This window comes from Mandrillus leucophaeus, unplaced genomic scaffold (assembly GCF_000951045.1).
Source record: "Mandrillus leucophaeus isolate KB7577 unplaced genomic scaffold, Mleu.le_1.0 Scaffold493, whole genome shotgun sequence".
Lineage (NCBI taxonomy): Eukaryota > Metazoa > Chordata > Mammalia > Primates > Cercopithecidae > Mandrillus > Mandrillus leucophaeus.
This window is the reverse complement of record NW_012105287.1, coordinates 953,332-969,600: the sequence shown is the minus strand read 5'-3', so window position 1 is coordinate 969,600 and position 16,269 is coordinate 953,332. Positions and strand designations below refer to the sequence as shown.

The window sequence follows — 16,269 nt, the reverse complement described above, 5'->3', positions numbered from 1 at the left end:
AGTGCCGCGGGGGCAGGCCAGCCCCGGCCCAGCCCTCGCCCGGCTGGAGGCTTGGGTCTGGGAGGGAGTAGCCCGCTGGTTGGGGGGGGAAGTCGTAGTGTTGGGGAGATCCGGAGAGAAGTTTCCTCTGCAGGTGTGTGAATGTGAGTGCGTGTCGCTGTGTGTCTGTGCCGAGTGTGTCACTGTGTGGGTCTGTGGGTGATTGTGTGTGCCGGTGAGTGTATGCCGTGTGTGCGTGTGCCACTGTGGGCGAGAGTGTGTGTGCATGTTAGTGGGTGTATGCAGCGTGAGTGTGGAGGGTGGTACTGTGTATGTATCTGTGGACATGTGAGTGAATGAGTGTGTGTTGTCCCCGTGTGTGTCTCTGTGAGTGTGTGAATGGATGTGTGTGCCGGTGTGACTATCTCTGTGAGTGGGTCCCGGTATCTGCCCTGTGTGACTGTGTGTGTGTGTGTGTGCGAGTGTGCGCGCGTGCGTTGGCTGTGTGAGAGAGAGTGTATCTGAGCACGGTTAACTCTGAATCACCCACACCTGTGCTTTGTCCCCCCACCGTCCTCCCATTCCTGGTGGGATATAGGACAGGGAGATGAGACTTTTCCGAGGTCAGATCATCCCCCCTTCTCTGGGGACCCTTGACCCTTCATTCAGGCAAGAGCTATGTGGCACTCCCCATCTTAGTCTCTACCTTCACCTACCTCAGGGGGTGCCCTCTGGGATGTTGTTGGTCGTGTCCTTCCTGCATGCTGAGGTCCCTGGTGGGTGGGAGGGGGGATCTGGGGTGAGCTGGAGTATGTGCCTGTGTGTGCTGCTTCTCCTTTTGGGGGCCTGGGAACTTGTGTCATCTCAATAATGCTTCACCGAGGGCCTTTTAGAGCTAGGAGATGAGGAGGCCAGGTGGAAGCGTCTGCCCTGTTAGTCATCAGAGCAGGTGGCGCTCTCCCAGACTTCCAAGTCCCAAGCCTTCAAGTTCTGGGTCATTGGTTCAGTCCACTGGCTCCGGGTGGGTCTGTACTAAGCTCTTTGAAGTAATAATAATAAAATAATGCCCTCATATTAGTTCAGGGCTTTTGAAAATGCTGCCCTCTGAACTCTTCTTATTTCCCCAACAGCCTTGGGAAGCAGGCAGGACAGGTATCACGTTAAGCCATATGAAATTGCCAATATTCAACTGTTTTTATTTAACCTACAAAAACAGCAATTTCACATGGTTCAACCAAATATAATGCCGATTTACAGATGAGGATGTTGAGGCTTGAGAAATGAATTGCATTTCCCACAACCACACACTGCTAGTCAGTGGTACAGAAAGACTTCAGCCCAGGTCTTTCAGTGACCCAAAGCACTGGGCTGGGCCAAGGTTAGAGAGTGGTACTTACTGGTGTGCTCTCTCTGACCCTGGGGGCACTGCCCTCTACCTCTGCGCAGCATTCCCTGAATGCTGGGGCTACTTCTGCACCCAGCTGCCAATGCCTAAAAGAGAGAGGGGGGGAAAGGAGAGGAGGGAGGGGAGGGAGAGGCTTCGTGAGCTGGCAGTGAATCAGGGTCTAAAAAGGGAGCTGGGAGGGCTAGGGTGGCAGGTGTTTCTAAAAGGAACATGAACATAGGATGAACGGCCTCACATACAGCCCCCGCATCTCCCACCCGCCACTGCCCCACTGATCTGGCAGGCAGGGCCCACTGAATTTTGTGCCAGGGGGCTCACATCCAAGGAGTGAGCTTGTATGTAGCTGTAGAATGATGGCCAGGAGAGGAACCTTAGAATTGACTTGGTCCAATGTCTTCATTACAAACTGGGGACTCTGAAGCCCTGAGAAGGGAGCGGATTTGCCCAAGGTCACACAACAAATTTGTGGGTTCCTAGGCTAATCTTAGACCAGGAACTTTGCAATCCTCCATGTTGCCTTCTATTCCTGAACTCTCCCCACCCCCATCAGAGCTGAGTACAGGGGATTTTTGGAAAAGAAATGAAGACTCAAAAAGCCTAAGGCTGTACATCTTTCAACTTGGGACTCCTTGCCAAAGAGAGGGCGCTACAGATGTCGCTGGGGATGGGGATTCCTAGCCACACCCACCACCGAGGTAGGCCATGGGCTTGTCTTGTGTTGATTCCTGCTGGTGAGGGGCTGGAGCTGCTACAGGCCAGACTCCCAGACTTTCTCGTGTTAGTACCTGCTTTCAGCGGCTGCCTGACACCTAACATCATCTCTTCCAGCTGATGTTGGGGCTCGAGCTGGCTAAGCTCGTTTTCCTTCATCCTTCCCAATTTCCAATGCATTTTGCCTCTAGCTGGATGGACTATTCCTTACCTTATTGGGTTCCTAATGAATAGAGAAACTTCTGGGGCTTGTCTGATTTAGGAAGGGTCTGTAGTTACCCCTAAACCCTTTCTAATGAAATCTTCCAGGAGTCTAGGACAAATGATGAAGGGATTGCCCCCATATTACAGGTGGGGAGACTGAAATTCAGCAAGGGGCCCCGTATTTGGTTGCTTTTTAGTTTTTTGGGGGTGAGGTGGTGAAGGGAGCAAATGATGATAAAAACTTTTCCCTAGAGGAGCTTCCAAAGACCCCTTCTGGTCTTACCATCCCCATGGTCAGAAAACCTTCCCAGATTCTGATTTCATTCCCACTTGGTAGAGTCAAAGCTTTGTCACTCAGTGGGGGTTGGAAGAACAGCTGTGTACCCTCCACTATGCAAGCATTATGTCTTGATTTCCTCTTTATCCACCCCGCCCCTCCCCAGTCTGAAGGCTGCTGGCTCAGCGGGCCTCCTGCCGTCTGGGGAGTCTGGGTTTGAGCTGGGGTGAGGCAGTGGCACCATCGTTATGGTAACGAGCTGCCAGCTCATCGTTGCTAATAACTTGTCAGGCCCCTGGGCTCTATGCAGCATCTCTTCCTACCAGCCCTTCTTCCCATGTCACAGACAGAAAAAGTGAGGCTTTGAGGGAGGGGTCTGGGAATAAGGGAGTCTGGAGAAGTGGGTGGCCTTGTCCCTGGGACTGTAGCTGGAGAGCTGCGGGGAGGCTTCTTGGAAGCTGGTTTACACATATGGTTACATAGGCTTGCATATGATTGCGTGGGCTGTTAACATGTGAAAACACTCAGAACACGCTTGTATAAACTTATACATGCTAGCTGACATGTTCATGTGTTTTTACACAGCAGCCCACAGGCAAACATGCTTCCAAGCTTCAGAACATGCTTGTGCCTGAATACTGTCTCTACCATCTGCACATAAGGCACCCAAGAAATCTGGGTTTGTGGGGGTGTCCAGGTATGTGGGTGGGGATCTGATCTTTTTCTGATGCAGCTTCAAAGTGTCTTGTTAACAAAGGGACAGAATGGTCCCAGGGTTCCTTCTTCTTCCTTCCAGTCAAGAGCTCAGAGTGGAAGTGGGCTGGGGATGGTGTCGGGGACCCAAGCTCCTAGCTCCCAAAGGTCCCTGCTTCTATGCCCTTTGAGCTCAGGTAGTCTCTGCCCCCCTCACTCTCTGTTCTTTCTCATCCTCTCCTCTTCCTGTGTGTAAATATTAAAGAGCTGAGCCTGCAGGGCTGATGTAGACATGGGGAGAGAATGCAATTAAAAAGGATTCCCTCGCCCCCATCTCGACACCCCCGCCCCGCAGTCCCTCGCTCCTGCTTCTTCCCCTCTCCCCTCTCCCCTCCCCTCACTCAGTGCTTCCACATGTCTCTCCTCCCCCCAGTCCAGATGGGAGCTGGCTCCTTCAGAAAGGGGGCTCAGAACAGGGTTTGGGGAGCTACCTCTCTCTGCCTCCCCCCACCACATCTGTCTGCAGGGCTGGAAGCCCCCACGTGAGTATTTCTTTTATTTTTGGGGTGGTGATTAAGAAGGAAAGTGGTTTTTAGAACCAGCTGTGAGTGGCGTTGAGAGGCTCTGGGCTGAAGGAAGGTGGGTGGGGTCCTCTCTCAAGGCTCGCTCAGGGAAGCCCCATGTCTGGGTTTCTTTTCTCTCTTGGGACATAGAGGGAAGGTGGGGGGGATTGTCAGGTGCCCCCGGTGGATGGGAGCGACAGTGGGAGGGGCAGGGGAGAGGGGCTTCTGTTCTAAAGAGGGTGTGTGGTGGGGTAAGCCTGTTCCTTCCTGGCAGCCTGGGTTTCTGAATACCGGGGCCGGGAATGTCGCTGGGAACTGTCCCGGGTGCTGAATGGGACTCGGCGGGGATTTGCTCCTTCGGAGCTGTCCCGAGTGCTGAATGAGGCTTCGTTTGGTCCCGATGGTGGAAAGGCGGTGGGCAGTGGGAAGGGCTCACTAGAAAAATTCTCCCAGATGACCCACTTTCCAAGGGCACAGTCCCTGGATGGAAATATGTATTTGGGGTTCTTCTTATGTTTTAGGTCTCACAGTTGTTAGTGGTATTTAGGAACCCTTCCGCCAAGGGGCCCCTCTCCCCTTTTGCTGTTTCAGTTCCTCCTCTCCCTTCCAAAACCATCCTACTGTTATTATTGGGGTAGAGTTGGAGAATGATTTTGTGCCTGTGAGATCTCATCTCCTGGGAACGTTTTTTAGCGCAACAAGCTCAGAGATATTGATACCAGCTTTTCACCTACTGGGGCCCAGAAATTCAGGCTCAAGGTGCTTCTGGATTAAGGGAACTTGGGTCTTTCTGCTTAGGTGTGGGGTGGTTACAGCTCAGGAGTTCAGGATCACTTGATTGACCGCTTGATATTCCCTTGCCCACCATACTTTGGGATTTGGGACAGGGGACACTGAAATATTCTGCAAGCCTGTCTTGTGTTCTGTCCATTTCCAAACCTAGCTCAGAGCAGCATTTGGGAGATACTTTTTGTTGGGGAGGAAGATTTTTAAGCAAAAGATTCAAGGAGTGGGTGGGGTTGTTCAGTGCCATGGAAAAGAGAAGGAGGAGGCTACTGGAGACAGGGCAGTGGGAAAAGAGGAAGATCTGGGGGAGTAAAAAATATTCAAATGGAGGGATGAGGTCTGGATCTCAGTCTTTAGTTCTCTTGGATATCTTTCTCCTTATTACTTAGAGTCAGGGTCATTTCAAGTATCTGTATCTTATGCACTGTCTTTGTAACCGTGAAGGGAATAGAGCAAGGAGTTATTTCTCAAGGTCCCTTCCCTTGTCATCCCAGGGGGATGAGAGCCAAATGTCAGGACATGCAGATGAGTCTGTAGGGGAATAACAGGCAGGAAGAGTTGATGGTGGCTTCACCTCCCATCCCCAAGAGTACAATCAAATATTCAAATGGGATCCTCCCTGTGAGGAGAGGAAGGAGACAGTTTCCAGATAATACTGGGCAAAAATTGGGTGTGGCAGAGAGTTCAAGAAAAGGGAGAGGAATCTAGGGACCTCAAACTGAACCAGTTGATCCTTTCCCAGATGTGACTTGTAGTTCATAAGGAGCCCCTCACCCATCATGTTTTTGATGTAACTCATCAAGATGATTCCTGCCTTCTCTAGCTGCTTGGGAGGAGCTGAGTTTTCCTCTGCTGTGGGTGCTGGGAGGTGGTGGGTGTGGGTGTGGGTGCCTGTTTGGGGAGGGGAGGTGTTTGTGCTCCACTCAGCTCCCTTGGTTACATAACAGCTTTGATAAGACTTTACTTTGGAGCTGCTGCTCCTGCCTGAAGCAGTCACCCCTCCACCCCCACATGAAATGCTAGATGTCCACCCCCTTTTCCCTGGCCCCTTGGAGAGTCCTGCTCTTCCTGATCCACTGTTCCAGCAACTGCTTCCCTGCCAGGAGGTGTCTGCAGCTTGCCTCTCTGCTCCCTTCCCAGCGTCTGTTTTTAAAATACTTGCTTCTTTTGTTATTTGAGCCCAGGTCACCCCCTTTACATTTTTAAGCCCCCTGGTCTAACCTCTCCCTTGGCAAGGCCCACAGGCTGGGAAGGGAGGGGTTCACTCATCATGAAGTTGCCCTCTAGGGAAGAAAAGGGGTGTCCTAGGAGGTTTTAGTGCCCACAGTTAATTTCCTTACTGTTTCTTCCTCTGCCCCAATAACTGTTTTGGAGTTTGAGAGTGTTAGACTTTTACCCAGAGGTACTGGGAGGAAGGCCTTTGGCCTTGATATTTTCTCTTTCTTTTCTTTCATTCTTTCTTTTTTAGAGTTAAGGGGTTGTGTGTACGGGGGGATTGTCTCCTGGGTTTGAAGAGGTACACCTACTTTATTGTTACTCCTACCAAGGTTGTCTGAGGAAATATTCGTTTCTCTAGGCATGGGATGAGGGCATAACAGAGCCCTTTTTAAAAAAGTGACGTTTCTTTTCCCCCTGAGAGTGGGTGGGAATGGGATGTGTCCAGGAGTGGGTATATCTCATTGATAACAGGAACGACTTTCCAAATAGAGAAGTGGGAGACTAGCAAGAGGAGAGAGCAAACGCAAACTTGTGATGTACTTGGAGAGAATACGAACTTTGTGGACAGGATAGAAGCCAGGGGAGAGGCTGGATATCTCTGCAAGATCTGGGACTCCATGGACATGCATGTGTATTTCTGCCTGTGAGTGGGTATATGACTGTGTATATGTCCATAAGTATGTGTGAGTATGCTGTGTATATGTGTATAAGCACATTTATTTGTATAAGTGTGAATGTGTGTATATATATGTATGACTCTATGTATGCATTCATGTATATATGTGAATGAGAAGGAAATTGCTGAATTAAACTAGTGTGTGTGTCTGTGTGTGTGTGTGGTGTGCTTATCCAGTAATGCATATGTGTGAGTGTAAGCATGCATGTGAGCATGTATGTGGGGCATGCATATACGTACCGTATCAACCACATATGAATATATGTACACAAGTTGAGCCAAACCTGTGAATAAATGTGAGAAAGAGAGAGAGAGACCAATTCTGACTGAATGTTGGGCTACCCAAAAGTGTCTTCCCATTACCTTGAACTTGATCACCCTGCTACTTGTAGCTCTTCTCCAGAAAGTAGGCTCTCTGAGGTCTCTCAAATTCTCATGTCCTTGGGAGCCAGCTCTTCTCCATCATATGAAAGGAGTTTGCAGAGGGAAAACCTATAAGGCCTTGGGGATAGCCGAGTAAGAAATCCAGGCTTCAGGCTGTTCAGATGCTGTGGTGCTCAGAGCTGTCTGTGGGGAAAGCGGATGGGAACTTAAATATTAACATTGCTACAGAGGTTTCAAAATCCAACAAGTTGGGCCTAGTGGATGAAAGGGATAGTGAGCAAGAGGGGAGCCCAAGTGTGTGCATAAGCCTCACACATACAACACGTAGCAATACACGTGAACAGGTACATGAGCATATTACTTGTCTGTGCCATAATAGGGATATATCAACATAGGTGCACTTTCTAACATGTACATCCATTAACAAATCTACAGGAGTGTCTATACCAACATGGGGATTTGTCAGCATGCACATACATGCTAACACATATACATGTGAACAGAATATACAGAAATATGTGGGCACATGCTAACATTTGTCTGATTACAACCCATGGCCCTACATTTGTGCATCTCACTCATCCAGGTTAACAATAGCTTGCAAACATATCCTTCCCCATCACATGTGCCTCACCCAGTGCATCCATTCATTCAACCAGTGGTTATTTTATGCCTCTAATGTGCCACATGCTGTGTTGGGCACTAGGGATGGTCCCTGACCTCTGATAACTTGCAATCTTGGGAGGATGAAGGACCTGGAACCAAATAAGGAGAGTGTTAAGGAGGGTAGGTACACTTAAGTGTTCATTGGAGGGATTGGGGACCTAAAGAGAGGTAGGTTGGCTCTGGAGTGGGGAAGGGAAAGGTTTGGTAAAGGATCCATAGAAGGGGAGGCTTTTGAGTTGAGGCTTAAAAGTTGAACAGGTGCTTACCAGGTGAGCAACTGTGGGAACAGGTATTTCAGTGACAGGAAATATTCTAGATGGTCTTCCCACTTCCACCCTTGCCAGCCCCACTTCCAAAGACTCTTCCCCAAAAAGCAGCCAGAGTAAAATGAGATCTTTCCTTTCCAGTTGCTTTCCATCTCACTCAGAGTGAAATCCAAAGTGTAGGGCATCCTGAGCAACATGAGTGCTATGTGTGCAAAGCCCCCTATTACCTCCTGGATCTCAGGGGCCACTCCTACGTGGGCTTCTTCTCTGTTCCATAAAAAGCACAGTTCCATGTGGAGGCAATCGCCCTTGCTTTTCCCCTCAGCCTGAAATGCTCTTCCCCCAGATATCCAGGCAACTCACTTCCTCACTGTATTCAAGTCTTTGCTCAAAAGTCACGTATTTGGAAAGACCTCCCCAATAGTCTATCTTAAATAGCCCATTGTCATTCTATCTCCTCACTCCATTATTATTATTATTATTGATCTCAGTACTTGCCACCACCATTATTTTATATATTTGCTTATCATCCCTCTTTTTCCACTAGAATATAAACTTCATGAACACAGGAGCTTCATCTGTTTTGTTCATTGCTGTATCTACATTGTCCAGAAGAGTATTCAGCTTGGAGTAGGCACTCGATACATATTTGTTGAATAAAGAAATTTTACATAGTTGGCAGCCAGTGAGGAGAAACGATCAAGGTGGAGCAAGACGCAAGGCCGGGAGACCAGTTAGGAACCTGTTGTCATAGCTTTGGGGAGCAATTAGGATGAGAGTGGCCTGACCTAGAACACCAGCAGTGGGGGTGGAGAAAAGGAGACATAATCTACAAACACATGCGTGCACAAATATACATGCATGTGCTTATACTTTAATCACATCTGCTGTTTTAGTAGGGGAAGGCTAAGGAAGAAAGTAAAAGTGTCTTTATGTGTATGTGTGGTATGTATGTCATGAACACGTCATGACAGGCTCGACACCCTCCAGCTAATGCTGACTGCAGTTCTCCCTTCCTTTGGATCTTGTCACCAATATCCCATGTATGTTAATTCTGGCCAGCCAGGCTGCAGAGGCCTGCCACGCAGGGGTCTCTGTGGTTCCACCCTGTCAGTGATGCAGGGCTCCTGCTGTAGGGAACAGGAGTCGGGAGCCCGGTCTTGAACAAAGGGAATAGTCTTAGGAGGTCAGAGCCACAGATAGAGACTTAGAGACACTTGGAGAGAGGCACGTGGACTGTGAGAGGAGTAGAGAGAAGGGGAATGGCTGCAGAGAGCTCAGAGATGGAAAGCTCAGGCATGGCCCAGACTTCCTGAAGCCAGATATGGTAGGGGTGGGACAGCATCCTCAGGCAGCTTCTAATGCCTGGCCCCAACCTCTTCCCTTCTTCCCTTTTTCCCTTCTTCTCCTGCTCCACTCTTGGTCCTCTACCCTGGTGGTGTGGATGCCTTAGCCAAGTATGGACTTAGCAATGACTTGTCCCCAGGGTTGTGATGTGAATTCAGGTATACAGGGAGACCTAGAGGAAGGGATCCTCATTTCTATAAGACATTTTGTGGTCTGGCAGTAGGGGAGGAATTTCTCTGAGTGTCTCAACTTTGGTTGCTTCCTTTCCTTTCCTTTTTTTTTTTTTTTTAGATGGACTCTCGCTCTGTCACCCAGGCTGGGATGCAGTGGCATGATCTCAGCTCACTGCAACCTCTGCCGCCTGGGTTCCAGCGATTCCCCTGCCTCAGCTTCCTGAGTAGCTGGGATTACAGGCATGTGCCACCACACCCGACTAATTTTTGTATTTTTAGTAGAGATGGGTGTTTCACCATGTTGGCCAGGCTGGTCTCAAACTCCTGACCTCAAGTGATCCACCCACCTCGGCCTCCCAAAGTGCTGGGATTACAGGCGTGAGTCACTGAGCCCAGCCTGGTTGTTTTCCTTTCTCCCAAGAGAGCATGGAGAATTGAGCCTGTGTGGCAAAATGAGCAACTGAGGTTAAACCTCAGGCAGGACCAATCAGCTGCTAGCATGAAGAGACTAAGACATAGTATGTGGGGAAAGCTGGGAAGATAGCTGCTAAGAAAAGGAGGAAGTGGGAGTTGGGGGTCTGCCCCACCCCATGCCACTCCAGGGACCTCTGGTGGAGGGCAGTGGTCAAGGCCTAAGATCCTCTTTGGCACTTCCTTCCCGAGACCTGCAAGCACGGGGCTGGGTTGCTTCATGACTGAGAGGCCAGTGATAGAGCCCCTTCCAGGCTCTAGGGGTGTAGTGGGAGCCTCTTGCCTCTCTCTTCTCTCATCTGGGCTAGGGGCCAGGGTGCTGCAGCCGCTCCCCTCCCACCTGGGCTGTGAGCATGGGGGTTGGGCCGAAGCAGCCGCCAGAGCCGCCCACCTGCCCGCGGTGTCATGGCAACGACTCTGCCCACGTGGACGATGAGGAAAGGGAGGAGAAGAGAGGAGAGGAGGTTTCACAGCAGACACGGGGATGGGAGGGGTTCCTCAGTGTCCTGCGTGCGGAAGCCCCCACCCCTCTAGCTTGGCCCCGGCCCTAGCTCCTTTCACCCCAGATCCCTGGGGCAGGGTGGGGCTGGTGTTCCAGCCCTGGCCTCGGAGTGTGCATGTCCTTGGATGTCCTGAGTAATGATGACCTTGGCTTCCCGCACTGTGGGGTCCTGGCCAGGGTCCTAGGGTATATGGGGCTTTGGCATGTTCAGGCGTCTCCCTCTCTCCTTACCTCACAAGTCGGGGATGGTGCCTGGGGCTGAGGGGATAAGAGCCCGACCTACTTCTCCATTTTCTCACTATTTTTCAAAAGGAAAATGACCCACTTTTCAGCCAATCGGACTGGGGCCTGTTCCCCGGCTGATTTCCTGAGCCCCCCTGCCCGGGCCTCTGCCCCATCCTCAGCCTATTAGCCACATGCTGGACCCACTTCCTAAGGGCAGCAGGTGAACCTGTGTGGAGGGGTCCTCCCCTGCCATCTGCACCAGGCTGAGTTTGTTCTCAGGGGGGCAGGGGTGGGCCAAGGCCTGGCTGAGACCACATCAGCTCTGCATTGAGCAGACCCCTTGTCTGCCTCCACCCTGGGCACTCTGAGGGTCCTGCTTGCCATCCCCATAGACCCCCAGGACACCCCTCTAGGCGAGGCAGGAAGGACTCCGGAAGGGTGGAAGGAGGATTCTGCCCCTCCTCTCTCCCTGTGTCAGTGGATGGTGGCAGGCCGTCTTCCCAAGCTGCTTCATTTCCATGTGGAAAGGGAGCCTGTGGCACTGGAGAACCATGCCTGCCTGTCTGTCTATCTGTCTGTATGCCTGGCTGGCAGAGTTCCTCTGAGAGACCCCCCAGAGGGTTCTGCCTGTGCCTCATTTCCCAAGCCCCTCCTTTTCTCTAGGATATTGGGCTGGGCCTCCGAGCCCCCTCCCTCCCTCAGCTATATTGGCCTGGGCTGGCTTGGGGGGTGATTAGGGATTTAATTATTTAGTTTCTCCAGCTCAGTAGATTAATTCCATCCATCACAGGCAGGCTGAGCCTTCTTCCCCTCTCTGGATGGCCTGGTCAACCCCAGAGAGAAGGAGCATCATGGCTCACCTGAGTGTAGTACTGGATCTGGGAACAATGGATAAAGTTCTTGTTTGGGGAGGATTTGGTGAGTGATCCTGAGCGGATATGCGTGCCTAAGCGCTGTGAAATGGTCATGTATTTCTGTCATATGGGGATAAACATGTGGACATGTATTTAAGGTGTTGTATCTGTGCAGCTTCTATGCACACAAGCATCAAAGTCTATTAGATGGATAGGCATGGTGGCTCAAGCCTATAATCCCAGCACTTTGGGAGGTCAAGGCAGGAGGACCTCTTGAGCCCGGGAGTTCAAGACCAGCCATGGCAACATAGTGACACCGTCTCTACAAAAAAATAAAAAATTAGCCAGGCACGGTGGTACATGCCTGTAGTCCCAGGTGCTCGGGAGGCTGAGGCAGGAGGATTGCTTGAGCCTGGGAGGTCAAGGCTGCAGTGAGCCGTGATAGTGCCACTGCACTCCAGTCTGGGTGACAGAGCAAAATCCTGTCTGGGAAAAAAAAAAAAAAAGGAAAAAGGATCTATCAGAGGGAAATGCACATGAGGTGTATGAACCCTCTCAGGAACAAGTTTGTGTGGATCTGTGTATAGTGTGTGACAGTGACTACATAGATGAGGTCAGGTGCTGTGTAAGTTGTGTGTGGATGACTGTGTGGCTGTGTAATTTGTCTCTGGCTGAACACCTGTTAATTTGTGAATGAGCAGTCTTGGGGCTGTGTATAGCTGTGTCTGAGGAAACTGACAGAGATGGAAGGTTTCCCGGGGCTGAGTGATGAGAAAGGGCACACTGGGGTCCACCTATTGGCCTCCTCAGACTAGTTTGGTCAGGGAGACATGCTACTTTAAAGGCGCTCTGAGGTTGAGCGCAGTGGCTCACGCCTGTAATCCCAGCACTTTGGGAAGCTGAGGCCGGCAGATCACGAGGTCAGGGAGACCGAGACCATCCTGGCCAACATGATGAAACCCTGTCTCTACTAAACTACAAAAAAGAATTAGCCAGGCCTGGTGGCACCAGCCTGTAGTCCCAGCTACTCGGGAAACTGAGGCAGGGGAATCGCTTGAACCTGGGAGGCAGAGGTTGCAGTGAGCCAAGGTCGCGCCAGTGCACTCCAGCCTGGTGACAGAGCGAGACTCTGTCTCTAAATAAATAAATAAATACATAAATAAAATAAACTTTAAATGAAAGTGTTCGTTCAGCCTGGGTCTTAGTCAGGCCTGGACCCAGACTGAGATTCAAATCCTTCTTCCACCATCTGTATGACCTTGGGAAATTTTCTTTACATTTATAAGCTTCAGTTTCCTCACCTATAAAATGGGAGTAATGATAGTGTCTACTGCAAAGGATAGTTGTGAGGATTATATGAAGAAAAACATCTAAAGCACTTAACGCTGGGTCTGGACAATTGTAGGTATTCAGGAGCCTAACCTTAGACTTCAGAGTTGAAAGGCACCAGAGGTTGTCTGGTCTGAAATGTATTCAATGTATTCAGTGCTTGAATGCACACTGTACCATCCTGCAAAGCGGTCCTCTGCTTGCATGCCTCCCCAGACAGGACACTCCCAGCTCTTTAGGAAAGCCACATCACGTTGGAGCAGTTCTATCTGCTGGGAAGTTCTGGTCCAGCTGCAGGGAGTCATTGCCTTCCTTTCCCCTCTGTTTCTCCCCGTTTCGCTATGCCTCAGCTGTGGGGCACTCCTTGATGGCTCAGTTGCTGACCCTGAACTCACTGAGCACCTCCTGTATGCCATGTCTGTCCATGTAGCGATAGATCCCCTGAATCCTGGCCTTCAAGGAACTCACAGCTTACAAACAACTCTTTACCCCACTGTGGGGAAGGAATAGAGGTATGAGACCCAAGAGGAGCTGGCAATTGTGTCCTGGGATTGATGGGAGGGCACTTGTAGGGGAGGCCTCTTGGAAGACAGTACACCTGCGTGGCAGCGGAGGGTTTAAGGTTGGGAGGACAGGGGTTTTGCAGTCTGTGCTGCCTTTTCTTTCTGTGTGCTCTCATGCTGTGTCTCTCAGCTCCTGGCTGTCTTCTGTGAAACCCAGAGAGAGCAAAGGTATAGACATCCCTGAAGCTGGGGCAGGGTCAGGCAGGGTTTCAGGCAGAGCTGAGGGGTGGGAGGTGCCACGACGTGAACCTGGCAGTCAGCCAACCAGCCAGCCTTCGTGGTTGGCTTCCTGTGGTTGACTCTTCTGTGGGAAAGGCCCAGAAAGAGGGCTCAGGCCCTGTTGCTAGAAGCCCCTGTCCCAGCTCACACAGAGAGCTTACAGGACAATGTGCTAATCCAGGAGGCAGTCCCAAGCTCTGGACACAAAGAGGGGACCAGATGCCTGGGCCAGAGAGTAGGAAAGGTCATCGGTGTGGCCAGGCTGAGAAACTCCTGCCCAGTGGACCCCTGCCATGGGCTTGGACTCCTATCTGCTATTCTTTGATGGCCCTGGTAGGCTCAGGTGTGGAGCATCCTGGAGGCTAGGGTAGCAGCAGCCCAAATCACATGCAAATGAAAGAAGGTGCTTTAGTGCTAAAGTCAAAAGAAGCCAACATAGGGAGATATATGTGCCATTGCGTTGGATAGGTCAGCTTAGTTACTCATTGCCACAAGCTAAGGAGGTAGGTATTGTGATCCCATTTTACAGATGAGAAAACTGAGGCTCAGGCAGATAACACAAATTGCTCATGGTCATAAAATAGGTTATGACATAATGGATGGAGGTGGATGATTGGCTCTCCAATACCCAGCTATGAGGTTGCTGGGCTTTCCCTTCCAGATCCCTGGAGTTGGAAGAGAGGCCACTAACCCTGGCTACAGGAGTTTGTGGGAGTCTGCAAATCAAGGTCCTCTCGTCCTCTCAGGTGCCACCATCTTTGGCTACCAGGACTGCTCTGCTGTCTTTGGTATGCTTAGGGTGTGGGAGGTCTTCAAAAGGAGCCCAGGCCAACAGAAATTCCTACATGTATGAAACAGATGAGTTTTCAGACTACCCATTTCTGATCCAAACCAAGTCATGTATGGATAGTAACAGCCTTTGTCCAAAGCTGTCTAGAGATCCTCTCCCTGTCTCCAAGTCTCATGCATTTAAGTAGTTTCTCCCTAGTTAGCAATAGTTAACCCTCAGCACCCTGCTAGATACTTTACCTTCATTATCTTAGTCCTCGTTGACATCACGGTGAGAAAGGGGTTACTCTTGCTCCCATTTGAAAATTGGGAAACTGAACTTGAGAGAGGCAAAGAGGCTTCCTTGAGGCCACACGTCTAGTAAGTGGTGGACCTGGGATATGAACTCAAAACAGTTTAGCATAAGACCCAGAAGCCACAGTTTCTCACCAGCTGCCCCTAACAAGGGTCCTAGAAGAGTTCTGGTTATAGAAGAGTTCTGGTCCTAGAAGTCCTCTCTTTCAGCAGTTGTGCAGTCTTCCCCAAAGAAGGCCCCTAGAGACTTTCAGGAGAGGGGAAAAGTGGAAATGATAAGGCAGCATAGCCTAAGAATTGGTTCAGTTGACAGAAAAGGAAGAGATAACTGAGAAAAGGCTGGAAGCAGATGGCCATGGCTGCAATTAGGGGGCATGAAGGAGTGAGGCTGATCAGGCTGAATTGTGTCTCAAAGCGCCTTTGGCAGCCCTGGAGAAGGAGGAGGAAACCCAGACTCTGCTTCTGATGCCTGTTGGGTACATGGCCCTAGCTGGGAAGGGAGCTGGGGCCTAGCAAGTCTGAGTGAAGAGACCTGTGTGGGACTAGGTGGTAGACCCCGAACCCTGCTCCTGCAGTCCATCCCTGAAAGTTGTGCCTCATTCTTTCTCTCTGCAGCATGGGGAGGGCCACCTTTTTCCTTCTTACTCTCCCTTCTCCCTCCACTACCTTCCCTGAGCTCTGCAGAGGGACATATCTGGGGGAGACCGAGATGCAACTGGAAAAGCACCATCTTTACCTGCTAAGCAGAGTGGCTAGACAAACATCATGAACAAGGCCCTGGATATAGAGGCTGGATTTCTAATGCCAGATTCTCCAGGACTCTCCAAAGCCTTTGAAGAGAAAGGAGTGGAGGTCCTTTCTGTGGGCTGTTGTACATAGGAGCAGAGTGGATGAGGGCAGCAAGGGAAAACATTCATTCACAGAATAGGTATTTTTTTAAACACCGTTTAGTGGCATGCATTGTTCTAGACACTCAAAATGCTGCAGCACACAAACAGACACAGTCCCTGCCCTTCTGGAGCTTATGTTCTACTATGGGGAGACATACTATAAACACGCAATAGACAAAGAACATAATTTCAAAGGGCAATCAGTGCTCTGAGGGCAATGAAGCAGGTGATATAGAGCATACCCAGGGTTGCAGCTCAGCTATAGTTGGAGTGAGTGGTCAGATAGGCCTGTCTGTCTCTTCTGAGACAGAGGAAGCCATGGGAATATCTGGGGCAGAGTGTTCCAGCAGAGAGAACATCAAGTGCAAAGCCCCCTGAGGTGGGATTTTCAAAGAGATTATAGGTAGTGTGGGTTATTCACAGGCTGAGCACTGTCCAGTGGGTCAGGAGATGGATTTAGAGTTGTATCTGCCTAAATGGCTTGAGTGTTTTGGAGCTGCAAACCCATTTTCTGTAAAATTTCTGCCCTAAGCCCCTAGGAAGACTTGATTAAATAAAGTAATAAAGATGAGTGAATAAAACGGCAAGCCTCCCTTCTTCCGTTCTGTTTCCCCTTCTTCCTTCTCCATTTTCTGGGGTAGTGAGGGGAACAGGAGGTGATTTCCCTTGGGGTCCTAAGGTGTGGGGTTGGATACAAGGCATGCCAAGTCTTCAGCAACAGGGGTGGGTAGTGAGGTTGAGGGAGGCCAGGGACTAGGACACCAGTCCAACTACAGAGATCCTGC

The 16,269-nt window shown here is 50.4% G+C and overlaps 1 protein-coding gene across 1 annotated transcript in view; it reads left to right on the top strand.

Annotated features, from left to right (window-relative positions):
- Window positions 1-3,318: 3,318 nt before the first annotated feature.
- Window positions 3,319-16,269, top strand: part of DLGAP3 (discs, large (Drosophila) homolog-associated protein 3) — a 60,784-nt gene continuing 47,833 nt past the window's right edge. The window contains exons 1-2 of the mRNA XM_011995611.1: window positions 3,319-3,466; window positions 3,703-3,811. The gene's annotated coding sequence lies outside the window, so the exon portion shown is untranslated. The remainder of the gene's footprint in view (window positions 3,467-3,702; window positions 3,812-16,269) is intronic.